Source organism: Saimiri boliviensis, chromosome 10, assembly GCF_048565385.1.
Source record: "Saimiri boliviensis isolate mSaiBol1 chromosome 10, mSaiBol1.pri, whole genome shotgun sequence".
Classification (NCBI taxonomy): domain Eukaryota; kingdom Metazoa; phylum Chordata; class Mammalia; order Primates; family Cebidae; genus Saimiri; species Saimiri boliviensis.
In genome coordinates, this window is record NC_133458.1 from 92,763,608 (window position 1) to 92,790,443 (window position 26,836).

At 43.4% G+C, this 26,836-nt stretch overlaps 1 protein-coding gene, 1 non-coding gene and 1 pseudogene across 3 annotated transcripts in view; 1 reads left to right on the forward strand and 2 right to left on the reverse strand.

The window, feature by feature from the left end:
• Nucleotides 1–3,397: 3,397 nt before the first annotated feature.
• LOC120365356 (U6 snRNA-associated Sm-like protein LSm6 pseudogene) lies at nt 3,398–3,637 on the reverse strand (annotated as a pseudogene).
• An 11,853-nt stretch (nt 3,638–15,490) lies between these two features.
• LOC120365563 (U4 spliceosomal RNA) lies at nt 15,491–15,638 on the reverse strand. The gene has a single exon (XR_005580467.1). It is a non-coding gene; the product is annotated as a U4 spliceosomal RNA (small nuclear RNA).
• A 2,175-nt stretch (nt 15,639–17,813) lies between these two features.
• Nucleotides 17,814–26,836, forward strand: part of SNX10 (sorting nexin 10) — an 85,948-nt gene continuing 76,925 nt past the window's right edge. The window contains exon 1 of one of the 2 annotated variants that reach the window (XM_003935146.4): nt 17,814–18,037. The gene's annotated coding sequence lies outside the window, so the exon portion shown is untranslated. Of the gene's footprint in view, nt 18,038–18,457; nt 19,110–26,836 lie in introns of those variants that run through there. The other variant, XM_074379633.1, reaches the window with a different exon arrangement.

Consider the following 26,836-nt stretch of genomic DNA (forward strand, 5'->3'; position numbering starts at 1 on the left):
AAGAAAAGTGAATCACAGACAGTGAGACTGTCCAGATGAGCCATGCGAACAGGATGGACTGTAATTCACTTTGTCTTATTGTTGCCTCACACAATTAAATGCTACTTGGTATTGATAACAAAGGAATGGAATGTTTTCTTTTTGTTGTTATTCTTGTTGTTTTTGTTTTTGAGACAGGGTCTCCCTTCGTCACCCAAATTGGAATGCAGTGGTGTGAACATGGCTTATTGCAGCCTCGAGCCCCTCCTGGGTCCAAGTGATCCTCCTACCCCTCCCACCTCAGTCTCCTGAGTAGCTGGGCTTACAAGCACATGCCACCGAACCCTACTAATTTTTTTGATTTTTTGTAGAGGTGGGGGTTTGCCACGTTGCGCAGACTGGTCTCTGTAAGAGTTAAAGAAAGAAGAAAGAAACATGAAAAGCATCTCAACAGTCAAAGACAGGTTTATTTTGGAGAATAAACCTGAGAGGGGCTTCTGACCAATTTCAGTTAGGAGCACACTCTCTTACAGACTAAGAGTATTTAAGGGTTTTAGGACGAGAGAGCTTATCACAGGCTTGAAATGTTTCTGTGTGAAGTTTATTGCAGGGTTGGAATGTCTCTGGTCAGCAGTTATCTTGGGGTGGCATGTCTCTGGTTGAGGAGGGATTTATCTTAGGGTTGGAATGCTTCTGGTGGGAGATGTCATTTGTGATTTATGGTCATGCTGACATTAGCCATTAGGCTGATGCCCTTTGGATTTAGGCGGTTTTCAATCAAGGAGAACTTTAAAATGGCAATGCTTGTTGAAGATGGCAATGCTCTGGCTCTGTTAGTCTTGAACTCCTGGGCTCAAGTGATCCACCTGCCTTTCCTCCCAAAGTGCTGGGATTGCAGGTGTAAACCGCTGCACTTGGCCTAGAAATGAAATATTTCTATCGTTAATCTTATTGCCAACTGGAAACTCAGTCTCTCTTGATAGTGAAAGTTAAAAATGTTTCAGAATGAAGGTATAATCTTTTTAGGACTTCTCCAAGGTGTTCCTGGGGAGGAAAAGAAGCAATACCTCTATTTGGATGCTTGAAGCAAAGATATGGGCTATTTTCTTCTAATATTTGTCTTTTTCTTTGCAAGTTTCTTTTTGCTTTATGCAACAGATATTACAGGGAAATCTACGTATCCTGTCTCTTTTCTTCACACAATTTTGTTCTTTAGTTAGGGATTTCTTTCTTTCTTTCTTTCTTTCTTTTTTTTTTTTTTTTTTTTTTTTTTTTTTTTTTTTTTTTTTGAGATGGAGTCTTACTCTGTCACCAGGCTGGAGTGCAGCGGTGCAATCTTGGCTCACTGCAACCTCCGCCTCCTGGGTTCAAGCGATTCTTCCACCTCAGCCCCCCGAGTAGCTGGGACCACAGGCACGTACCACCACGCCTGACTAATTTTTGTATTTTTAGTAGAGACGGGGTTTCACCATGATGGCCAGGATGGTCTCAATTTCTTCACCTCATGATCTGCCCACCTTGGCCTCCCAAAGTGCTGGGATTACAGGCGTGAGCCACCACGCCCGGCCAAGGGATTTATTTCTAAACAAAAAGTTGGAGCCAGGTGTAGGGGCTCACACTTGTAATCCCAGCACTTTGGGAGGCTAAGGCGGGTAGGTCACTTGAGCCTAGGAGTTTGAGACCAGCCTGGGCAACATGGTGAAACTCGTTCTCTACAAAAAAATTTTAAAAATTAGCTGGATGTGGTGGCATGGGCCCATGGTCCAAGCTACTAGCAAGGCTGAGGTGGGAGGATCGCTGGAGCCCAGGATGTGAAGGCTTTGGTGAGCTGTGATTGCACCACTGCACTCCTGCCTGGGCAACAGGGTGAGACCCTGTCTCAAAAAAAATAACAAAACAAAACAAGTTGCCCTTAGGATTAGCCAATAGGGGCACTTTTAGCAAGATTTTTTAAAGAATGTTCTTTACAGTTTGCTTTCTGCTTTCTTTCCTGCCTCTCCCATCGTTATGACTTTATTGAGGCTCTAGAGCCCGTGTTAGGAGTCTAGAGGCAGCCCAGTTCCTGCCTTCAGGAAGCTCATAATCTGATGGGGAAGATGGACAGCCTTGCAGTGGTATTGGGGTTTAGGAGATCTTTTCAGACTTGCTTTTCAAAAAGATTTTCTCTTTCCTTTCTGATATCATGATGTCTGCCTCAAACATGTCCTGTTCCCTTCTGTTTTATGGGCTACCAGATAGCCCAGAATTGCAGTAAATAAGAGGAAAAGAGGGCTAACTGTGAGTTTTAATGGTCTCCCTACATGTGAAGTGTTGGGTTTTAGTAACAGTTTTAGTGTTGGGTCTTATAATAATCATGGTTATGAACTTTGTTGCAGACAATTGTACTGACCAGAATCCTCTAGGTGAGCAGGAGTGTTACTCTCTTTTTTAAAAATCTTATCTAAAAATGTGTAACATTTTATTCTCTAGCAATGTCAAACAAAGGGGTTATTGCAGGGGTAAAGTAACATATAACAAGCAATGCCTATATTTCCCCTATTAAATATTTTGTACTTTGGCCACTTGCAAATGGCAGGGCTATTGGAGGATTAAGTAAGATGATAACAAGAATGCCTGGGACATGGGGCACCAATTCATGGCAGCTGTTATCAAAACTGATGCATTTTCTCAGCAACACCTGCTCTCACTGAGGGCCAAACCTGTGACTACCTGAAGAATCCTCTGAGGCCAGGTGCGGTGGCTCATGCCTATAATCCCAACACTTTGGGAGGCTGAGGTGGAAAGATTGCTTGAGTCCAGGTTTTTGAGGTCAGTCTGGGCAACATAGTGAGATCCCATCTCTACCAAAAAAAAATATATATATATATATACACACACACACAAGTTTAGCTGGGCATAGTGGCATGCACCTGTGGTCCCAGCTACTTAGGAGGCTGAGGTAGGAAGATTGCTTGAGCTCAGGAATTTGAGGCTGCAGTGAGCTATGATTGTGCCACTACACTCCAGCCTGGGCAAAAAAAACCGAGACCCTGTGTCTAAATAAATAAATAAAATGAATCCTTTGAGAGGAACTTGCTGCTTCCAGTTTTCAGATTTTTATGGTTCCTGCTTTCCCAGATTTCTGGATTTTTTTTTTTAAGTTAAATAATCTTGTAGAAGAGATATATTTTGGTTTTTTAAAATTCTTTTAGCATTCTGTACACTGACAAGAGGTAAAAGAAAATGACTGAAACTTAAATGTGAAAGAACACTTCACAATTAAATCCACAATTGTAAACATGTGTCTTACTCACATGTCAGTGAAAAATCACCAATCGTTATAAAAACAGGACAAATTACATCACAAAAGAAGCAAAAATTAGAAAAAAATTCATAAAAAATATATCCAGCTATGAAAACTGTTGCTCTCTTGGTGTCTTCACATCTTTCTCTTCTGTGTACTGATGTACAGCGCATTGCTTCCTCGGATAAATGCATCCCCATACTTAGTCTTCAGTTGTCCATTTACATATTCCTCTGTCTGCTCCAGGGCTATATTCATGTAGCCATCCAGGCAAGCCAAGACTCCTCAATAATCTACTCCAGAATTTAATTTTACCACAACTGGTCGTCCGATGATTTGCTTTAAGTCACTAGGGGTTTGCTTCTGAAGACTCATTTTAACAATCCTCGCCGGTGGGATCCAGAACCCTCACTACAGGTACTCCAAGAGCCTGGCCTCCGTGGACTTCATCGAATCAAAACCCTGGATTTGTTTTTTTGTTTGCTTGTTTGTAAGTCTGTTTGTTTGTAAAGACCGGGTCTTGCCCTGTCCCCCAAGTTGGAGGGCAGTGGCCATCATAGCTTACTTCAGCCTCAAACTCCTGGGCTCAAATGATCCTTCCGTCTCAGCCTCCTGAATAGCTGCGACTACAGGAACACAACACCACACTTGGCTAAATTTTTAAATAGTGTATAGGGACAGAGTCTCACTATGCTGCCCGCACTGGCAGATTTCTGGTTTTTATCCTTTCAATATATATGTTACATAAATTCAACTAATGTCATTGTGAAAAACATGAGAAGAAAAGCTCAGAACCATTTCTCTATGCACTTGCCTTTTCTAGACATTTTATATAGCTGGAATCATATAATATGTGGTCCTTATGACTGGCTTCTTTCATTTAGCATAATGTTGTAAAGGTTTGTTAATTTTTTTTTCTTTTTGAGATGGAGTTTCATTCTTGTTGCCTAGGCTGGAATTCAATGGCACAATCTCGGCTCACCACAATCTCTGCCTCCTAGGTTTAAGAGATTCTCCTGCCTCAGCCTCCTGAGCAGCTGGAATTACAGGTGTCCACCACCATGCCTGGCAAAGTTTTTGTATTTTTATTAGAGATGGGATTTCACCAGGCTGGTCTCAAACTCCTGACCTCAGGTGATCCACCCACCTCGGCCTCCCAGAGTGCTGGGATTACAGGCGTGAGCCACCGCACCCAGCCAGTATTTCTTTTTCTTTCTTTCTTTCTTTTTTTTTTTTTTTTTTTTGAGACAAAGTTTCATTCTTGTTACCCATGGTGGAGTGCAATGGTGCCATCTAGGCTCACTGCAACCTCTGTCTCCTGAGTTCAAGTGATTCTCCTGCCTCAGCCTCTTGAGTAGCTGGAATTACAGGCACCTGCCACCATGTCTGGCTAATTTCTGTATTTTTAGTAGAGATGGAGTTTCACCATGTTGGCCAGGCTAGTCTCAAACTCCTGACCTCAGGTGATCCACCCTCAGCCTCCCAAAGTACAGGGATTATAGGTGTGAGCCACCGCACCTGGTCAGTATTTCTTTTTTTTTTTTTGAGATGGAGTTTCGCTCTTGTTACCCAGGCTGGAGTGCAATGGCGCGATCTCGGCTCACCACAACCTCCGCCTCCTGGGTTCAGGCAATTCTCCTGCCTCAGCCTCCTGAGTAGCTGGGATTACAAGCACACGCCACCATGCCCAGCTAATTTTTTGTATTCCCAGTAGAGACGGGGTTTCACCATGTTGACCGGGATGCTCTCGATCTCTTGACCTCGTGATCCACCCGCCTCGGCCTCCCAAAGTGCTGGGATTACAGGCTTGAGCCACCGCGCCCGGCCCAGTATTTCTAAAATAATAAGACTTGATAGTCAAAATGCCTCCTTGACCCGTGGGCTGAAGAATAGATGTTGGGTTCATAAGCTTAAGACAACATTAATCATCTTGTACATCTTCATCAGAGCTCTTGGGTAACCAGGTACATTGTCAATAAGCAGTAATATTTTGAAACGAAATCTTTATTCCTGAGAAGTATGTGTCAACAGTGGATTTACAATACTCAGTAAACCATGTTGTAAACAGATATGCTGTGATCCAAACTTCGTTGTTTAATTTATACAGCATAGGCAGAGTAGATTCAGCACAATTCCTAAAGACCCTCAGATTTCTGAAGTGGAAACTAAGCACTGGTTTCAACTTAAAGTCACCAGCTGCAATAACTTCTAACAAGAGGGCCAGCCTGTCCTTAGAAGCTAGTCATTGCCTCCTCTTTAGCTATGAAAGTCCTAGATGGCATTTTCTTCCATCTAAATGGTTTCATCTAAACTGAAAATCTGTTTGATCTAAATTGAAAACCTGTTGTTCAGTGTACCCTCATCAATTACCTTAGCTAGATCTTCTGAATAACTTTCTGGAGCTTCTCCATCAGCACTTGCTCCTTCACCTTGCACTTTCTTTGTTTAATTTTGTTTTGTTTTGTTTTCTTTTTCTTTTCTTTTTTTTTTTTTTTTTTGAGACGGAGTTTCGCTCTTGTTACCCAGGCTGGAGTGCAATGGTGCAATCTGGGCTCACCGCAACCTCCGCCTCCTGGGTTCAGGCAATTCTCCTGCCTCAGTCTCCTGAGTAGCTGAGATTACAGGCACGCACCACCATGCCCAGCTAATTTTTTGTATTTTCAGTACAGATGGGGTTTCACCATGTTGACCAGGATGGTCTTGATCTCTTGACCTCGTGATCCACCCACCTCGGCCTCCCAAAGTGCTGGGATTACAGGCTTGAGCACCGTGCCTGGCCTCTGACAGCTTTTTTAATGCCAGCTAATTGCAACTAATATTGAGCTTTCGACATGACATATTTTCATAAAGAAAAAATATCAAACTATGACATTTCAGTTTCCTTTTTCATAAAAGGACTGAGTCATATACACAAAAGACATTCTCACTGTATCCCACCCCAAACCATGTCTTGTTCCATCCTACATTCTTTTCCTTTTGAAGAGTTCCAAAAAGCTGCTTTCACTGCTGCCCATAGTAATAATAAATGAATAATATTCAAGATGAGATTTGGGTGAAAGGAAATAAATAAATCTAAATATATATAAACAAATAAATGAATAATAATGATGATGCCTCCATAACCCATGTGTGGGTGTCATCAATTGTATCTCTGAATCATAAGCCAGGGTGGCTTGGCAGCAGCTCCAGAAACTGCATAGGGGATGTGTTCCGTGAGAAAAATGCACTGTGCAGTAATCAATGCAATGGTGGCATCTAGTTGGGATGGCAGAAAATTTCCTCAAGAAGGGCATTTGTTCCACTTTGATGGAGTCAGTCAAATAAAATCATCCATTGTTGGCTCAATCATCCTTTACAGGGCGGTGAAGTCAGGTGATGCTGGCCCAGGAAAAGTCCATCTGTGGTGAGTAAAGACCCTCAGGGAAGTCATATTGCTCAAATTTTTGTTGTAGTTCATGCTGATGTAAATGTTGAGCAGAGAACTCTTTGAAGCTCCACGTGTATTTTCTATGATGCTTCTCAGGATACTTGAGAGGCAGTGAAAAGAAACTTGCCAAACAGTGAAGCAATAAAAGCATAGTCTCATAAGGCGGAGGCCAAGACCATCGTCAGGTCCAGCAGAACCGCAGACTTAACCTCTGTAGTGATTCTAGGGTGTTCTGTATATTTTGTAATTTATATCCTCTTTGTTGTTTGGCTTCTTTCACTAAACATCATGCTTATGAGTCATCCACATTATTGTGTAAAGCAATAGGTGTAAGTTTACTCCTAGTGTTGTGTGAATATTCCGCAATTTACTTATCTCTTCTGATGTTGATGGTCATTTTCGTCATTGATAGTTTGGTATGCATATTGTTGCTAGGAACATTCTTACACATGCTATTTAGAAATATATGAGTGTAGGCTGGGTGTGATCACTCACACCTGTAATCCCAGTACTTTGGGAGGCTGAGGCTGGTGGATCACCAGAGGTTAGGTGTTCAAGACCAGCCTGGCCTACATGGCATATCCCTGTATCTAATAAAAATATAAAAATTAGCCGGGCATGGTGGTGTGTGCCTTTTATATTTTTATAAAAATATAAAAATTATCCCCAGCTGCTCAGGAGGCTGAGACAGGAGAATCATTTGAAACTGAAAAGTAGAGGTTACATTGAGCCAAGATTGTGCCACTGCATTCCAGCCAAGGTGACAGAGTGAGACTATCTCAAAAATAAAATAATAGGCCAGGTCTGGTGGCCCATGCCTGTAATCCCAGCACTTTGGGAGGCTGAGGCAGGCAGATATCAAGGTCAGGAGTTCAAGACCAGCCAGGCCAATATGGTGAAACCCTGACTCTACTAATAATGCAAAAAAATTAGCCGGGCATGGTGGCATGTGTCTCTAGTCCCAGTTACTCAGGAGGCTGAGAGAGAAGAATTGTTTGAACTTGGGAGGCGGAGGTTGCAGTGACCCGAAATGGTGCCATTGCACTCCAGCCTGGGTAACAAAATGAGACTCTGTCTCAAAATAAATAAATAAATAAATAATAAAGAAAATTGGGCCGGGCGCGGTGGCTCAAGCCTGTAATCCCAGCACTTTGGGAGGCCGAGGCGGGTGGATCACGAGGTCGAGAGATCGAGACCATCCCGGTCAACATAGTGAAACCCCGTCTGTACTAAAAATACAAAAAATTAGCTGGGCATAGTGGCACGTGCCTGTAATCCCAGCTACTCGGGAGGCTGAGGCAGAAGAATTGCCTGAACCCAGGAGGCAGAGGTTGCGGTGAGCCGAGATCGCGCCACTGCACTCCAGCCTGGGTAACAAGAGCGAAACTCTGTCTCAAAAAAAAAAAAAAAGAAAATTGATTTTCCAATTTACACTAATGAGCAAAGCATGAAACTATCTGTTGCCGATATGTGATATTCTTTTTTTTTTTTTTTTTTTTTTTTTTTTGTTAGACAGGGTTTCTCTCTTGTTACCCAGGTTGGAGTGCAATGGCGCGATCTCGACTCACCACAACCTCCGCCTCCTGGGTTCAGGCAATTCTCCTGCCTCAGCCTCCTGAGGAGCTGGGATTACAGGCACGCGCCACCATGCCCAGCTAATTTTTTGTATTTTTATTAGAGACGGGGTTTCACCATGTTGACCAGGATGGTCTCGATCTCTCGACCTCGTGATCCACCCGCCTCGGCCTCCCAAAGTGCTGGGATTACAGTGATATTCTTAATGCAAAATTTTTTGACTTGACTGGGTGTGGTGGCTTATTCCTATAATGCCAGTGCTTTGGGAGGCTGAGGTGTTGAAGACTAGCCTGGGCAACATAGTGAGACCTTATCTCTGTGAAAGAAAATTTTTTAAAAAGTTAAAAAAAAATTTGGGGGGGCTGGGGTAGGTGGCTTACATTGTAATCCTGGCATTTTGGGAGGGTGAAGTGAGCAGATTGCTTGAGCCCAGGAGTTTGAGATCAGCCTGGGCAACATGGTAAAACCCATCTCTATTAAAAATACAAAAAATTAGCCAAATGTGGTGGTGTGCACCTGTAGTTCCAGCTACCCAAGAGACAGATGGGAGAGTCACCTGAACCTGGGAGGCTGAGGCTACAGTGAGCCATGATTATACCACTGCACTGCAGCCTGGGCAACAGAGACAGAGTAAGACCCTGTCTCAAAAAGAAAGAAGTTTTTTTTTTTTTTTTCCACTAAACTATTGAGAAATGGATTCTCCTTTATGTTTATTAGTTATTGGTACTTCCTCTTCTGTGAGTTGTCTGTTTATATCGGAGAAATTAAGAATATAACACCCCTGGCTGGGTGTAGAGGCTCATGTCTGTAAGCCAAACACTTTGGGAGGCCAAGGCTGGAGGAACACTTGAGCCCAGGAGTTCAAGACCAGCCTCAGCTACCTGGCAAGACCCCATCTTTATGGAAAAAAAAAAATTATCTGTGCATGGTGATTTGTGCCTGGAGTCCCAGCAACTTGGGAGGCCAAGGTAGGAGAATCACCTGGGCCTGGGAAGTCAAGGAGCCATAATTGTGCCACTGCACTCTAGTCTGAGCAACAAAGACCCTGTCTCAAAGAAAAAAAAAAAAAAAAAAAAAAAAAAAGAAAGGGAGAGAATATGACCTTCATTCTGTTTCTTAAAAGCAGGACATGAAATTCCCATGTGAAAGATGCAGCATTTTTTTGGGAGGCTGAGGCTGAGGTGGGAGGATCGTTTGAATACAGCCTGGCGAACATAGCAAGATCTTGTCTCCAAACAAGCAAACAAAACTCCCCCCCATCAAAACTCAAACCATTTTTAACGAGGCTGTAAAGATGAGACTGAGAAACTTCTGTGCAGACCTTGTTAAAATAACTCTAACTGCTTCTGGGTCTTCATTTTCTTATGGGGGCTCCCATGCCATGAAAAATTTGTATTAAATAAACTTGTATGATTTTCTCCTGTTCATCTGTCTTATGTCAATTTAATTCTCCAGCCCAGCCTAAAAAGGACAGAGGTGGAGTTTTGCTGCCTCTACAATACCTTCAGTGCTTGTCTCTTTGTGTATGTAGAGAGAGAGATATATATATTTATATATATAAATAAAATATTTATAAATATTTATATACTATACTCTTTTCTATATAAATACATAGAAAATGTATAAATATCTTATAAATATATAAAAATATATTTATATATAGCATATATAGTGTATATATAAATATATATATGTGTGTGTGTGTGTGTGTGTGTGTGTGTGTATATATTTTTTTTCTTGACAGTATCTTACTCTGTCACCCGGGCTGGAGTGCAGTGGCACGATCATAGCTCACTGCAGCCTCCACCTCCTGGGTTCAAGCAATCCTCCCAATTCAGCCTCCTGAGAAGCTAGGATCACAGGTGTGCACCACTGTGCTTGGCTTTTTTTTTTTTTTTAATTTATTTTTTGCAGAGATAAGGTCTCACTAGGCTGCTAAAGCTAGTCTTGAATTCCTGGGTTCAGGTGATCCTCTGGCCTTGGCCTCCCAAAATGCTGGGATTACAAGAATGAGCCACCAAGACTGGCCTGTTTATATATTGTTGAATGTACTCCACATAACATTTGAATGGTTCAAAAGGATGTAGATCAAAAAGCAAACTTCCTCCCATGTTTGCCCCTACATCCTTATTTCTCCTAACCAAAGTTTATCCTTTCAGAGGAATTTCATACACATATATAGGTTGGTTGTTTAAAAAAATTTAGTCCTATGTATGTCCATTCACAGAAAATTGTAAAAATGAGTACAAGCACACTTTCTTCTGCAAAAGGTGTCATAATGAGATTTGGATATTATGCGACCATTTAATGAGGAAAGATGAGATGTGCACTAAAGACAACAACATCAAAATCATGTTTATGAAGCTCTTTCCTACTCTGTTGCAGTCCTGGACTTATTTATTTATTTATTTATTTATTTATTTGAGACGGAGTTTCGCTCTTGTTACCCAGGCTGGAGTGCAGTGGCGCGGTCTCGGCTCACTGCAACCTCCGCCTCCTGGGTTCAAGCAATTCTCCTGCCTCAGCCTCCTGAGTAGCTGGGATTACAGGCACGTGCCACCATGCCCAGCTAATTTTTTTTTTTGTATCTTTAGTAGAGACGGGGTTTCACCATGTTAACCAGGATGGTCTCGATCTCTTGACCTCGTGATCCACCCGCCTCGGCCTCCCAAAGTGCTGGGATTACAGGCTTCAGCCACCACGCCCGGCTTATTTATTTATTGAGACGAGTCTCGCTCTGTCACCCAAGCTGGAGTGCCGTGACACGATCTCTGCTCACTGCAACCTATGCCTCCTAGGTTCAAGTGATTCTCCTGCCTCAACCTCCTGAGTACCTGGGATTACAGGTGCCCCCCTCCACCACATCCGGCTAATTTTTGTACTTTTAGTAGAGATGTTGGTCAGACTGGTCTCCAACTCCGGGTCTCAGGTGATCCACCTTCCTCGGCCTCCCAAAGTTCTGGGATTTCAGGTGTGAGCCATCACACTCAGGCAGTAATTTATATCTATTACTTCCTAATGACAACCCTGTTGGGTAGGTACTACTTCACAGATAAGAAAACTGAGTGCTTAGAGATGTGAAATGACTTGCCCAAAGAATCTGGGGATTAGAACAAGATTTTTGGCGCTGGACCCTGAGCCTTAACCACTGTACTCTACTACCTCCACATGGTTATAGACTATAATGCATCCAATATCCAGAACTAGTGCCATGTGTACAGGTACTCATGCAGAGCACTGAGAAAACCCAACCCAACCCAACCAAAACAAAACAAAACAAAAAACCTCCTTCAAGCAAGAAGCTCCTTCAAGCAAGAAGATGGCTTCTCTACTGGTCTTTCTGGTTGAGTGTTGGTGCCAGTTATATCATACTGCAATTTATATCAAAGGCTTAGAAATTAGATGATTGGGACTGGGTTTATGTTTGAGATGCTCAGTAATGCTAAGCTTTGTTTTGTTTTTGTCAGTTTTAATCAACCAATTTATTTTTAGTTTATAATAATAAAATAAAATTCGCCATTGAAACCAATGCTTTTAAAATGCAGCTTTTTTATTTATTTTTTTTAATTTTTTTGAGTCAGAGTCTTGCTCTGTCATCCGGGCTGGAGTGCACTGGCTGATCTCAGCTTACAGCAACCTTTGCCTCTGCCTCTCGGGTTCAAGTGAGTCTCTTGCCTCAGCTGCCAGAGTAGCTGGGGCTACAGCTGTGCACCGCCACTCCTGGCTGATTTTTATATTTTTAGTAGAGATGGAGTTTTGACATGTTGGCCAACCTGGTCTTGAACTCCTTACCTTAAGTAATCTGCCCACCTCGGCCTCCCAAAATGTTGGGATTACAGGTGTGAGCCACTGTACCCGGCCTTGAAATACAGCTTTTGATAATGCAAATCCTCTTTTTTTGTTTTTGTTTTCTCTTTCCCAGGAATGAAATTACTTTGGTAGAGCAGAATGAGCAGGACTTCACTACAGAGCATCCCTTGGTGGTCCTGGGGAATATTGCACAAGGTGCCTACCTTTGCCTGGGTGTGTGCTCCTGTCGGTTGTGTAAAGCCAAATGAACATGAAGCAGATTGTGTGGTGATAATTCATATTATAGACACTTTAGCATTTATAGTAAGGATTGGTCTTCTTACTTGCAACTTCTGCTAGTGATAAAATGTGAGGATGTGAGATACCCTTAGTGCTTTAACTTTGAAACAAAAATTTAAACTATTCCTTTTTCAAACTTCTGAATTGTTACCATTTGCAAATACTTCTCTGAGTAGATTAGAATTTAGGTAATATTAAGCAATCAAATAGAGGGGGTAAATGGGATGTTGACCCTGATAGGAGATTCCAATGATCTTTCACAAATCCCTGATTTGAAATCTTGGTGTTCAGCAAAACAGCTTCCAATGGTCATTGATTTCTTTATAATTAGCAAAAGCTACAAAATTGAATTCATCAAATAAATGTATAGTAATGGAATCGTGTTTTACTTTGTTTTATAAATGAGGTTCATTTGAAGAAAGAGTTCAGTTGCTAAAGGCATTTGAAAAACCAGTGAATTGGATCACTGCAGAGAGGCTACTGAAGGATTCTGAGAGTTCAGAGTGTCTACAGGAGAATGGAACACAGACGGTGCGTTCCACCATGATCTGGCTGAGATGAAATGTATGGATCTTGGACCTGAGTAGATTAAAGGAAGGAATTGGGTCAAAGGAAGTGCCAAAGTTAGCGTGTTTGGAGTGTTATCTGGGAACACATTAATTCACTAATAAGAATAAGGAGGTGGGTGGATGGATGAGAAGTTAAATCCCTTCATCCGGAAGGCAGGCTTACGTTACATATTTTGACGAACTGTATTAGATTGATATTTGAGAGTGGTTATTTTAGTCACCATTAATCTATATTTCATCTTTTTGAAAAAAATGGTAATTATGATCACAAGATCACAAATCCAAATCCAAATTATTTGTCATTTATTTAAATTTTTTCTTAAATCCCATTATTAGTTATTTCAGAAAAGGTAAAAATCATCTTCCCTTCATTGCAAATATTTCCTGTGACAGTGTTTCCCAAGAAGGCAGGACCATTCACGAACACTTAAAGGTAAAGTGTTTCTTAATACAGTGTTATGTATATTATCAGTTAATTATAATTTCTGAACACCAAGTCCAGGCAACGTCCATTTTTACTATCTGTGGATTTTGCAATTTTTCCAAGAGATGGAGGAAGGACAGGGGGTGGAGATGACTTTCTTTAATCTGTGTAATTAAGTGTACTTAGCTTGGAGACAGGAGAGATTGGAGAAGAGGATCAAGTTATAATAATAGCTAAAATTTACTGAAAACTTGCTGTTTACCCAGCACAAAAGCTTTACCTGGGTTATTTCATTTAAACTCTACAACAACCCTGTGAAGGTGGTGCTGTGGTACATCTACCACAAATATAACAGGAAAGTGAGGAGTTTCTCAAATGCTCCCATTACAGCCCTAATTACAAAGAACTGAGAAGATATGCCATGAGACACAGAATAAAATACCTTTCTCCATTACACCAAGAGAGGCAGAAATGGTCATAATTGTTTCTTTTTTTTCTTTTTCTTTTCTTTCTTTTTTTTGAGACAGAGTTTTGCTCTGTTGCCCAGGTGGGAGTGGAGAGGCATGATCTCGGCTCACTGCAACTTCCCCCTCCAGGTTCAAGTGATTCTCCTGCCTCAGGCTTTGAGCAGCTGGGACTACAGGTATGCACCACCGCACCTGGCTAATTTTTTGTATTTTTAGTAGAGACGGGGTTTCACCATGTTGGCCAGGCTGGTCTTGATCTCCTGACCTCAGGCAATCTGTCCGCCTTGGCCTCCTTCCAAAGTTCTAGGATTACAGGCTTGAGCCATCATTCCCAGCCTGGTCATAAATGTTTGTGTGTGTGTGTGTGTGTGTGTGTGTGCGTGTGTGTGTGCGTGTGCACTCGTGCACACTTCCAAGAGTAGTTCTTGTGCACAGAAAATATAATTTTGATGCTATTTTTAGAATGTGTGATTTGTTAAAATTACAAGTTAAGAGTATAATTATTCCTTAGTTTTTAAAGTTTGCCTAACTGTGTGGAAAAACAGTTTTTCCTCTGGTCTCACTTCACAGTCAACATGGAAGGCTTCTTTGACTAAGATGTGGAGGTTTCTCCCCACACACCAAGCAATCAGTTAATTCTGCAGCGGTCACCAGCTGGGTGTCCTCCAACCCAATTCAATTCCTTTTTTTTTTCTTGAGATGGCCTCTCACTGTTGCCCAGGCTGGAGTGCAGTGGCGCAATCTTGGCTCACTGCCACCTCCACCTCCCAAGTAGCTGGGATTACAGGCATGGGCCATCATGACCAGCTAATTTTTGTATTTTTAGTAGAGACGGGGTTTCACCTTGTTGGCCAGACTGGTCCCAAACTCCTGACCTCAAGTTATCCAATTGCCTCTGCCTCCCAAAGTGCTGGGATTACAGGCGTGAGTCACCGCGCCCGGCCCCAATTCAATTCTGTTACCAGCTACCTGGAGACATCCAACAGGTTGAAGGCTCAGTCTCACAAGATTGCCTCCCCCGACTTCTGATGACAATTGCAAGCTCTGCCCAGGCTATTTACCTATGCTTCTGACCCATCAGCTCTAAATTGGGGATTCCATAACCCCATCCTTAGGTTCAAATATTTGCTAGAATAGCTCACAGAACTGTGGGAAACACATAAATTTATTAGAAAGATGGTACAAAGAATACAGATGAAGTGATGCATAGAGCAAGGCATGGGGGGAGGGGCATAGAACTTCCATGCCTTTCTCTGGTGGACCACCCTCCAGACACCTGCACGTGTTCAGCCACCCCGAAGCTCTCTGAACCCTGTCCTTTTGTGCGTTTATGGAGGCTTCATTATGTAGGCATGATTGATTAAACCTTTGTTCATTGGTGATCAACTCAACCTTCAGCCCTTCCCCACCCCAGAGAAGTTGGGGAATGGGGCTAGAAGTTGCAACCCTCTAATCATGTGTGGTCTTTCCAGTGACCAGCCTCTTCCTGAAGCTACCTAGGAGCTGCCAGCCACCAGTCAACTCATTAGCATACAGAAAGACATCACTTTGAGGATTCTAAGGATTTTAGGAGTTTTATACCAGGAAATGGGGATGATGACCAAATATATATTTTACAGTATCACACTTAAATTTATTCCATTTATTTATTTATTTATTCATTTATTTATTATTAAGTCTCCGTAGAGACTGTCAAAAATTGCCGATGCCAACTGTGTTGCAAGTCATCACAGTTGCCTGTGATGACTTGGGAAAAGTTTTCAATTTGCAGTAATTGCGCCTTGGATAAACCACATTGGCTATGATACTGCCACTGTGCAAAGCTATCTTATTCCATTTATAACTCTAGCAAACTTAACCCAAAATGCATTTGATTAATGTTCTATACCATTAACTTAATCGCCTCTAAACATTTTTAACTTCATTCATGAATTTAATATATTTGTTTCATTTGTAAAGATCTTTAATTGTCTGATTAGCAAGTAACTCAACATCTAATAAATTAAATTTTAAATATGGTAAATCTTAAGTTCTAGTGAGTGTTCCAATACTGTTTATTAATTTAATAAGACTATTTTCAGCTCATTAATATCACCATCTTGGACAGGCTAGTCTTGAACTCCTCACCTAAAGTGATCCACACGCCTTGGCCTCTCAAAGTGCTGGGATTACAGGGGTGAGCCACCTCACCTGGCTTGATATTTCTTTTTAAAAGCAATGTTGGCGGGGCTCGGTGGCTCACCCCTGTAATCCCAGCACTTTGGGAGGCCAAGGTGGGCAGATCACGATGTCAAGAGATGGAGACCATCCTGGCCCACGTGGTGAAACCCCGTCTCTACTAAAAATACAAAGATTAGCTGGACATGGTGGCACGCGCCTGTAGTCCCAGCTACTGGGGAGGCTGGGGCAGGAGAATTGCTTGAACCCGGGAGGCAAAGGTTGCAGTGAGCCGAGATCTCGCCATTGCATTCCAGCCTGGCTCCTGGCGACAGAGGGAGACTCTGTCTCAAAAAAAAAAAGAAAAGAAAAAGAAAAAAAAAGAAAAGCAATGTTTATGGTCTTCTCAGTAGGGCAGGTTTTTTTTTTTTTTTTTTTGAGAGATAGAGTCTCACTCTGTCACCCAGGGTGGAATGCAGTTGCGAGATCCTGGCTCACTGCAACCTCCGCCTCCAGGTACAAGCGATTCTCATGTCTCAGCTCCCCCAAGCAGCTGGGATTACAGACATGTGCCACCACGCCCAGCTAATTTTTGTATTTTAGTAGATATAGGGCTTCTCCATGTTGGCCAGGCTGGTCTCTGACACCTGGTGATTCACCTCACTTGGCCTTCCAAAGTGCTGGGATTACAGGCATGAGCCACCAGCCTGGCCACTAGGCAGGGTTTCTTAACCACTGTAGAGTCCTAGTTTTTACCCCACCCTACCGATGGTTTAACAAAACTGCCACAATCTAAAAAGGTGACCGTCACTTAAGTCAGTTTCCTGGATTCAGATTGCAAGTTACCATTCTTAATAGGGTCATAATTCTAACAGATATTTAAATGACTTTCAGTAGACTCTCCAAGGGTTTGCTGCTGCTGTCTACAGCTGTAAAGTTATGATCTTGACAATACGTTCAGAAAGATTTTAATTTTACAGAATCTCTTAGGATCTTAGGTATATGCTGCATTTTGTTTTCTACTCAATGCTTTTCTTTGTGGAGCATAGGGACAAAAATTTAAAAACTGCACTTTAATTTGATTTTCAAAAGTGACCATGGTTGCATTCACTTGTGTGTTATGACTGGTGCAATTTTGGAAATTAAATACCAGTGACTGAGGGTTCAGCAATATAACTTCAAGATCCAAGATGTTAAGACGCAACATTATATATTTATAAGTTTTTTTAGGGAGTTAACGTAGGTGTGGCGGGAACAGATGCATTTTCAGGTGGGACTGGAAGGGTCCCTGGAGGATGAACAGCAACAAGCTGGGTCTAATGAGAAAATTCATGCTTGAAAAATGAAATATTAGGCTATGTTTATTATTTTGTGTCGTTCAGTCACTTATTAGCAGTTCAAGTGATGATTGCGGTTTTCTGGAGACCCAACCTCAGGTGCCATTTGGGAAATGCCTTCCTGAGTCAGGTCCCTTGGCAGATCTCATAGCTTTCCTCCCAAATGTTTTCTTAAGAGACATTTCAAACATATACAAAAGTTGAAATAATTTTATACAAACACCCATAAGCCCACAGCCTAGATGCTATGAACATTCTGCCATTCTTCTATCACGTTATTTGTCCGTCCCTCTCCCCATCGGCAATCCTCCCCGTAACTGTGGGGTCGGGGTTAGGAAGCTTAAGGTTACTCAGGTGGCGATTCCGAAGGGTGCTGCTGGATCACCTCCAGCTTCAGCGTCCGGGCTAACGGGGACATTTCCTCTCTAACCGAATTCCAGGCAGGAGGCCGGCTCCGCAGGGCGGGGGGACACCTGGGCTGGGCTAAGCAAGTGAGAGGAAGCAGGAGGAGCGGCAGTCACAGGCGGACCGCTGGCGCTGAGCGCGGGCGCGGGGCCGCTACGTGCGCGGGGTGCGCGGGGCTGCGCTCGTGCGCTCGTGCGCTCGTGCGCTCGTGTGCGCTCCCGCCTCCGCCGCCGCCACCGCCACCGCCGCGCGCCTTTGAGTCAGCAAACTCCGCGGCCCGCAAGCCTTGCCTGGCCCTGCCCTGCTCTGCCCAGAGGAGTCGCCCGTAAGTGAGAAGAGACCCGCTGAGGGGGCTTCCCCTGCGCCGCCTGGGTGGGGACAGCGGCCTTTCTTTCCAGAGGCGCTGGCCCTTCCCCCTGCACCCAAGTGCCTGCACCCTTGCGGGCTGGGAAGAGGTTTGGGTCCCCTGGGCTTGGAGCAGAGGAGCCACCTCCTTTTCAGCCGAGATGTGCCAGGCAGGGAGAAATGGTCAGCTGGCTGCTAGGGCGGGGAGACGGAGCGTGAGGATCCAGGGGTTCTAGCCTAAAAAGACATCCCGGGGAGAAGGTGGGGCAGAGGTGAATTCTAGATTACGGAAGAAGTGCTGTGGCACCTTACAGCAGGCCGGGTTGGGCGGAGGTGGGGTGCCCGGGGGGAGGGACTTTTTTTTTTTTTTTTTTTTAAATTCATGAACGGGTAGCTTTGAGTTGAGGAATTGGGAGGGGTAGGCAGGTTTACTCGTGGGATTGTGGCATTGCGGGAGAAGGCCCGAGGGAAAATCCATATTGACTGATTATCAGATTTGGTGACCAGGAAAGCAACAGCCTGTTTTTCAGTTCCGATGTATCATACTTTTCCCAAATTACACGGATTATTCAGGGGGCTGGTCATAGAATGGGGAGCAACGTGTCCTGCTGAAAGGAAGGGCTTCTATCTCTGCACTACACGTTAAGAATGGTTGAATTAGAAAATTGGAACGGGGAGGAGGCTTGCACATGATCTCCATCAAACCTTTCATTTTACAGACAGGGAGCCAAAGGCCGGGGGAGGCCGAGTATTGTGGCCAGGATCATTCAGCCAGATGGGAGCAGAACCAGGCCTGCAAGCTGGCGGGCTTCTGACTTCCACCCCAGTTACATCCACCTTTGGGGCCTGGGAACTGGGTTTGGATTGCGTAAACTCCTCCTCGTCTCCTGGGAGGGGGCTGGGCTGGAGGGCTGATGCCTTCACCAGGAAGAAGGGAGCACTGCTTGGATAGTTGACCAGCCTCTGCCGGGCTCCTCAATGGGATAATGGAGGTGAGGTCAGGGACTCCTGCCTCACCTCTGCCATCACTTCCAGTGATGCCTGTTCCTAAGGTAGGTACATAGCTGGACCTTTATTATTATTATTATTTTTTAAGACGAAGTTTCACCATGTTGGTCAGGCTGGTCTTGAACTCCCAACCTCAGGTGATCTGCCTGCCTTGGCCTCCAAAGTGCTTGGATTACAGGCGTGAGCCACCACGCCCGGCCTATTATTCTTAATATTATTTTCTTTTTTTCTTTTTCTTTCGAGACAGGGTCTTAGTCTGTTAGGCAGGCTGGAGCTCAGCTGTGCGATCTTGGCTCTCTGCAAACTCCACTTCCGAGGCTTAAGTGGTCCTCCCACATCAGCCTTCCTAGTAGCTAGGACCACAGGTGCAGCCACCACACCCCTGACTAATTTTTGTATTTTATTTTAGAGACAGGGTTTTGCCATGTTGCCCAGGCAGGTCTGGAACTCCTGAGCTCAAGCGATCCACCTGCCTTGGCCTCCCAAAGTACTAGGATTACAGGGTTGAGCCACCATGCTCAGCCTTTTATTACTATTTTTTAAAGGAAGGGTAGACTTGAGATTGACTTAAAGGGCAGTTTTTAATAAAAATACAAAAATAAAATACATTTAGAAGAAACTGTAAAGATGTGAAATATCAGTGATTAGCATGGACTCAACTGGTTGTCCTGTTTCTTCTGCCACTCCATTTCATTTTCACTTTTGATTACGATTTAGCTGGGGAGGACATCAGTGTTGACAGTGGAACTTGCTCAAGCTGACACTTTGCCTCTCCAGGGAGTCTCCCCTCCAGGCTGGTACACACTTCCTCTTAATTTACTAATGGGAAGAACCCCTGAGTTAGGGAACCTAAAATAATAGAAATAAACACGTTCATTAAAAAAAGAAAAAGTGTGTTAATGAAAGAGTAACATTAGTGTACTGCTACAGCAGTTCTGCTTGGCTCTGGAGCACTGGATATCTTTTCTCAGCCCTAGGATCACTACTTTAATTTTAAGGCTTCATTTTGCTCCTTCAGCTATTGGGGAAAATGACTTCTTTTTTCCGTTTTTGGTGTCAGGGCTGTGGTTTCACAACCACTTGATGAAAGACAACTGGTTGAGAACAGAGTCCAGTCTATGCAGATTTTCATTTCCTAGCATGGCGGATAAGCTTTTGGCCAAGCTCATAGTTGACCCTGTGGGGAATCTCCCAAATTTAGCACTGTTATCTCCAAACATATTTCTCTTAGTAACCTAGTAGGTATGAATTAGCTCTTCTGTTCTCTAAGCCCTATTCAAAGAGGAGGGTATATAGTGTAGTGGTTAGAACTTGTGATTCCAGACCCATCTTAGTTCAAATCTTGATATAATAATTTTCTAAGCATAGTTTTGTTGGCAGGGCACTTAGCACTCTCTGAGTTGTCTATTATTCAGAAGTAAAAAAGGGTGATGGTAATCTTTGCCTCCCAGAACTGTTAATACAACAGCTGACATTTATTGAGCACTTACGTGCCAGGCATTGTGAAAAGAGTTTTTATCTGATTCTCTCATTAAGCCTTGAAACATTGTCCTCAGTTTACGTCTGGGGAAACTAAGGCATTGAAGTATTTATGATTTCTCTAAACTCCTCAGCTTACAGTTTTAACTACTCAGCAAATGTGTGTCAGATTTTTTTGTTTGTTTGAGACAGATTCTTGCTCTGTCATCAAGCTGAAGTGCAGTGGCGTGATCTTGGCTCATTGCAACCTCCACCTCCTGGGTTCAAGCGATTCTTCTGCCTTAGCCTCCTGAGTAGCTGGGACTACAGGTGCAAACCACCATACCCAGCTAATTTTTGTATTTTTAGTAGAGACAGGGTTTCACCATATTGGCCAGGATAGTCTCCATCTCTTGACCTTGTGATCCACCCGCCTGGGCCTCTCAAAGTGCTGAGATTACAGGCATGGGTCACCATGTCCAGCCCAGATTTCTATTATAAACTAATAGCTATCTAGGGCTTACTGTGGCAGGCCCTGTTACAAGGGTCCTAGGTACCTTAACAACCCTTAAGATAGGTATTTTTTTCTCCCCTCCTTTTTACAGATGCAGAAACTGAGGCACAAAGCCTAAGGTCAAACAGCTAGTAATTCTAGAGCCAAGATTTGAACTAGGATCCTGGGTCTAGAATCAGTAGTAACTCTCAGCCACCCCCCTGCAAATGTAAAAGGCTTAGCCAGGCTTCTACCAAGGGAAACTCCTATTGATACTTCCATTTATTTTTCGCTAAGTAACTATTCCTTGCTCTCAGTTTCTGCAGAAGAGATGCTTTTAGTTCTATAAATGATTCAACTTTACTCAAGGCTTTGTGATTCTGCATGTATTTCTATTGTAGTCTCTGTTATTTTTAAAAGCTTGTGCTAGGCCTCAGTAATCTTGCCTCTGGGGATAGGGAAATAGTCTGTCAGCTCTGTGAACCCCTCTCAAATATATAATTCGTTTTTACTTTTTTTTGGGGGGGTACTTTTGTAGAGATGGGGTTTTGCCATGCTGCCCAGGCTGGTTTTGAACTCCTGAGCTTAAGCAATCCACCTACCTCAGCCTGGGATTACAGGCTGAGGGTTGTGCTGGGATTACAGATGTGAGCTGCTGCACCCAGCCTGATTTCATATTCATGTGCAAAAGTGCATTATTCTGGGGGAGAGAATCTATAGCTTTCTTCAGATTCTTATGTGGTCATGCATGGGGGAAAGACAATCATTACTGATCATTGTATTCTAATAATCTCATTTTACAAATGAGACCATCAAGGCCCAATGGAGAGGCGGAATAATTTAATCTGAACTACACAGCTAATTAGGGGCAAAAAGGGGACTCAAACTCAAGTCCCTGCACTTCTAGTCTCATATTCTTTGCATTATAGCCTGATAGTTCTCTGTGGATTAAGTGGTGCCAGATCAATAAATTATGAATTACCAGAGACCCCCCAGCTCTCTCACCCGGCTGCGCAGTGCACAAGGCCAACAAAGCTGCCTGGAAGTGCCTGTGAACATACGACATGGTTTGGCATGTGATCCTGTTAGCTGGGCCACTTTACTCTGATCTGGTATGAGAATCTACAACTCTGAGAGATGTGAGCCAGGAAAAGAAAAGCTGTTTGGAGAAAAGAAGAGGATTGTTGTATGCATGCATTGGTTGAGGCACAAGGCAGCCACTCAGACCTCTCGGTAGAATTGGCGTATTGGAAGGTTTTTGCTGAGATATTTAGAAATTCAAACAAAATTCCCTGGGCCGGGTGTGGTGGCACATACCTGTAGTCCCAGCTACGCAAGAGGCTGAGGTGGGAGGATTGCTTGAGACCAGAAGGTTGAGGCTGCAGTGAGCTGTGACTGCGCCACTGTACTGCAGCCTGGGCAACAGAATGAGACTCTGTTTCAAAAATAAATAAATAAAAATAAACCCCCAGTCCCCTGAAGTCTGAAATTTCTGCATAGTTTGTGGCTCACTGGGAAGTAAGGCTGTCTCCTGGCTGAAGGTTGATGCTCCAACAATTAAAGAAGACTACAAGAGTTGGGGTATGGTGGCTCACACCTGTAATCCCAGTGACTCAGGAGGCTGAGGTGGGAGGATTGCTTGAGGTCAGGACTTCGAGACCAGCTTAGGCAAAATCTGGGTGTGGTGGCACACACCTGTAGTCCTAGCTTCTTGGGAGGCTGAGGTAGGAGGATCTCTTGAGTTCAGGACCTGGAGGCTGCAATGAGCCATGATCTCACCAGTATATTCCAGCCTGGGGCGACAGACCGAGACTTCAACTCTAGAAAGAAATAATAATAATAACAAAATAGGCTGGGTGCAGTGGCTCATACCTGTAATCTCAGCACTTTGGGAGGTCGAGGTGGGGGGATCATGAGGTCAGGAGTTCGAGACCAGCCTGGCCAACATAGTGAAACCCGATCTCTACTAAAAATGTAAAAAAATTAGCCAGACATGGTGGTGGGTGCCTGTAATCCCAGCTACTTAAGAGGCTGAGACAAGGAGAATTGCTTGAGCCTGGGAGATAGAGGTTGCAGTGAGCCGAGATTATGCCACTGCACACCAGCCTGAGCAACAGTATGAGACTCCGTCCCAAATAAATAAATAAATAAATAAGAAGAAAAGAAGCCTAAAAGGTCATGAGACCTTTAATAGTTTAGGTCAGCCTTTTGACATGACTTAAATTTTACAAACTGATAATAATAAAGCTTACCTGGGAAATAGATTTGTACCAGTAAAGAATACATTTTTGAAGAAGAATATTGAGGAGAGGCTTGTTCAGTCAGCTACAAAAATATATCACCTGGGAGTGGGATGTGGTGGCTCACACCTGTAATCTTAGTGCTTTGGGAGGCCAAGGTGGAGGATTGCATGAGACCAGGAGTTCAAACCAAGCCTGGGCAACATAGTGAGACTCCATGTCTATAAAAATTAAAAATAATATATATCATCTGGGACTAGGAATTGAAAGTCAAGAAATGGTTCCATTGTAAAGACAGGAATTGAATGTATGATAATATGGACTGTTATTAAGTCTGTTGGGAAAATTGGCTGTTGATTTGGAAAAGATTAGATCCCTGCCTCATACCATTCACAAAAGTAAATGCCTTTTTTTCCCTTTTTTCTGAGATGGAGTTTTGCTATTGTCGCCCAGGCCGAAGTGCAATGGTGTGATCTGAGCTCACCACAACCTCCGCCTCCTGGGTTCAAGCAATTCTCCTGCCTCAACCTCCTGAGTAGCTGGGATTACAGGCGTGTGCCACCATGCCCAGCTAATTTTGTATTTTTAGTACAGATGGGTTTCTCCATGTTGGCCAGGATAGTCTCGAACAAGTAAATTTCATTTAAAGATTAAATATCACAACCAAAATTATAAATATTAAAATATATATACATGTAGAAGATGGTTTTTAGAAATAACTTTGGGGTAGGAAAGACCTCAAGTTTAATAAAACTTAGAAACCATAAAGGAAAATATTGATAGACCTAATTTCATGAAAGATTATACTTCATGTCTAGCAGTTGTTTTAAACATGACCTTTGGCTACATTTCCCATCTTCACAGCTGAGGCACCCCAGACCTGTCCTTCCCTACTGCAGAGTGGCAGGTGGGATTTCCCCCAGGTCACCCTCCTTCCTTCTTTCCTCACATCATTCTCCCTCTGCAGGAAACAGATTTTCAGGACCGTCTATGCCTGCCCCTTTGTCTCTCCTTTGTTATAAGTAATATTTTTAGAAATACATGTAAAATACCAAGAGATAATGGCTGTACCTCTGCCACCTATGTCTCATCTCTTATTTCACAAAGCTGGCTCGTTATGTTGCTTTACATGCCTTAGTATATGTTTATGGAGATTATATATATTATAGATATATATGTAACCCATTTTTTTAATGGTAAGGAAAAATATATTAATACCATAAACAAAGTTAGAAGGCAGATGACAGGGCTGGGCGAGGTGCCTCACGCTTGTAGTCTTAGCACTTCGGGAGGCCAAGTTGGCAGATCACCTAAGGTCAGGAGTTCGAGACCAGCCTGGCCAACATGGTAAAACCCTGTCTCTACTAAAAATGTAAAAATTAGCTGGACGTGGTGGCGGGCACCTATACTCCCAGTTACTCGGTTGGCTGAGGCAGGAGAATCACTTGAACTCGGGAGGCGGAGGTTGCAGTGAGCCGAGATGGCACCATTGTATTCCAGTTTAGGCGTCGGAGCAAGACTCAGGCTCAAAAAAAAGGCAAGTGACAAAGGGGTAAAGCAAATAGTTGTAATATCTATATATCTATAACAGGCATGAACTCAGAAATCAATAGGAAAAAATTAGTAGGAATATGGGCAAAGGCTATTAATAGATAATTCACAATGGTATGCAAAAATGCTTAACCTCATTAATAATCAGGTAAGGGTGGATTAAAAACCATGAAACCATTTTTACTTAGGTTTGTAATATCCAGTGTTGATCAAGGTGTGGAAAAATAGATGGTCACTTTATATGGCAGAGAGTGTAAATTGGCACCATCTCTTGGAAAGCCATGTTAGCAGTATTTATCACATTATTTTTTATTTTTTATTTTTTTATTTTTTTGAGATGGAGTTTCGCTCTCGTTACCCAGGCTGGAGTGCAATGGCGCGATCTCGGCTCACCGCAACCTCCGCCTCCTGGGTTCAGGCAATTCTCCTGCCTCAGCCTCCTGAGTAGCTGGGATGACAGGCACGCGCCACCATGCCCAGCTAATTTTTTGTATTTTTAGTAGAGATGGGGTTTCACCATGTTGACCAGGACGGTCTCGATCTCTTGACCTCATGATCCACCCACCTCGGCCTCCCAAAGTGCTGGGATTACAGGCTTGAGCCACCGCGCCCGGCATAGTATTTATCACATTTTAACGTTTGCATACTTTCTGAGCAGTGCTTCCACTTCTGGGACCTTATCTCTCTGAAATACTTGCTTACTTGAAAAAAGGAAGTTGCTCTAAATGAGCCCAAATGGAAGATGTTCATTGTGCGTTATATGAGTCTGTTTGGGCTGCCATAACAAAATGCCATAGACTGGGCGGCTTAAACAGCAGAACTTTTTCCTTAAGGTTTTGGAGCTGGGAAGTGCAGGCTGATTTGGTTCCTGCTGAGAGTTCTCTCCCTGGCTTGCAGACAGCCGCCTTCCTGCTGCGTCCTCATGTGGCGGAAAGGGAGAAAAAGAGAACAAGCCCTTGGTGTCTCTGCTTATAAGGACACCGGTCCCATTGTGAGGGCCTCACCCTTTTAATCTCATCTGAACCTAATCACCCGTCAGAGGCCCTGTCTCCAAATACCAACACATTGGGGGTTCGGGCTTTACTGTATGAATTTTGGCAGGACACAGTTCATCCTATATTAAGTAATGAAAGCAAAGTGTAAGAACAATGGGAGAAGTACAGTCTCATTTTTTTGAAAACATAAAGCCTGGAAGGATGTGGTATGCCTCTAATTGTAGACAGCCATTACTTATGGAGAGTAAGATTAGAAAGGGGATGGCAGTAAGGAGAATTCCAACAATATGTTCCTATTTTGTTTTTCGGTTCACTGCAACCTCTGCTTTCCAAGTTCAAGCAATTCTTCTGCTTTAACCTCCTGAGTAGCTGGGATTCCAGGTGTGTGCCACCATACCCCGCTAATTTTTGTATTTTTAGTAGAGATGGGGTTTCACTGTGTTGGCCAGGCTGGTCTAGAACTCCTGGCCTCGTGATCTACCTGCCTTGGCCTCCCAAAGGGCTGGGATTACAGGCGTCAGCCACTGCATCCAGCCTGTGTTCCTTTTTTTTTTTTTCTTTTTTTTTTACCCCAAACTTTGAAATAATTTTAAACTTACAGAAAGTACAGGCTAGGTGCAGTGGCTCACACTTATAATCTTAGCCCTTTGGGTGGCCGAGGTGTGAGGATTGCTTGAGCCCAGGAATTTGAAATTAGCCTAGGCAACATAGTGAGACCCTGTCTTTGTCTTCAAAAAACCTTTTAGAAAGAAAAAAGAAGTGCCGAAGTAATAAACTTTTGACCAAGTGTGGTGGTTCATGCCTTTAATCCACAAGGCGGATCACAAGGTCAAGAGAGTGAGACCATCCTGGCCAACATGGTGAAACCCCGTTTTTACCAAAAATACAAAAATTTACTGGGCATGGTGGCGTGAGCCTGTAGTCCCAGCTACTCGGGAGGCTGAGGCAGGAGAATCACTTGAACCCAGGAAGTGGAGGTTACAATGAGCTGAGATCAGGCCACTGCACTCCAGCCTGGTGACAGAGTGAGACTC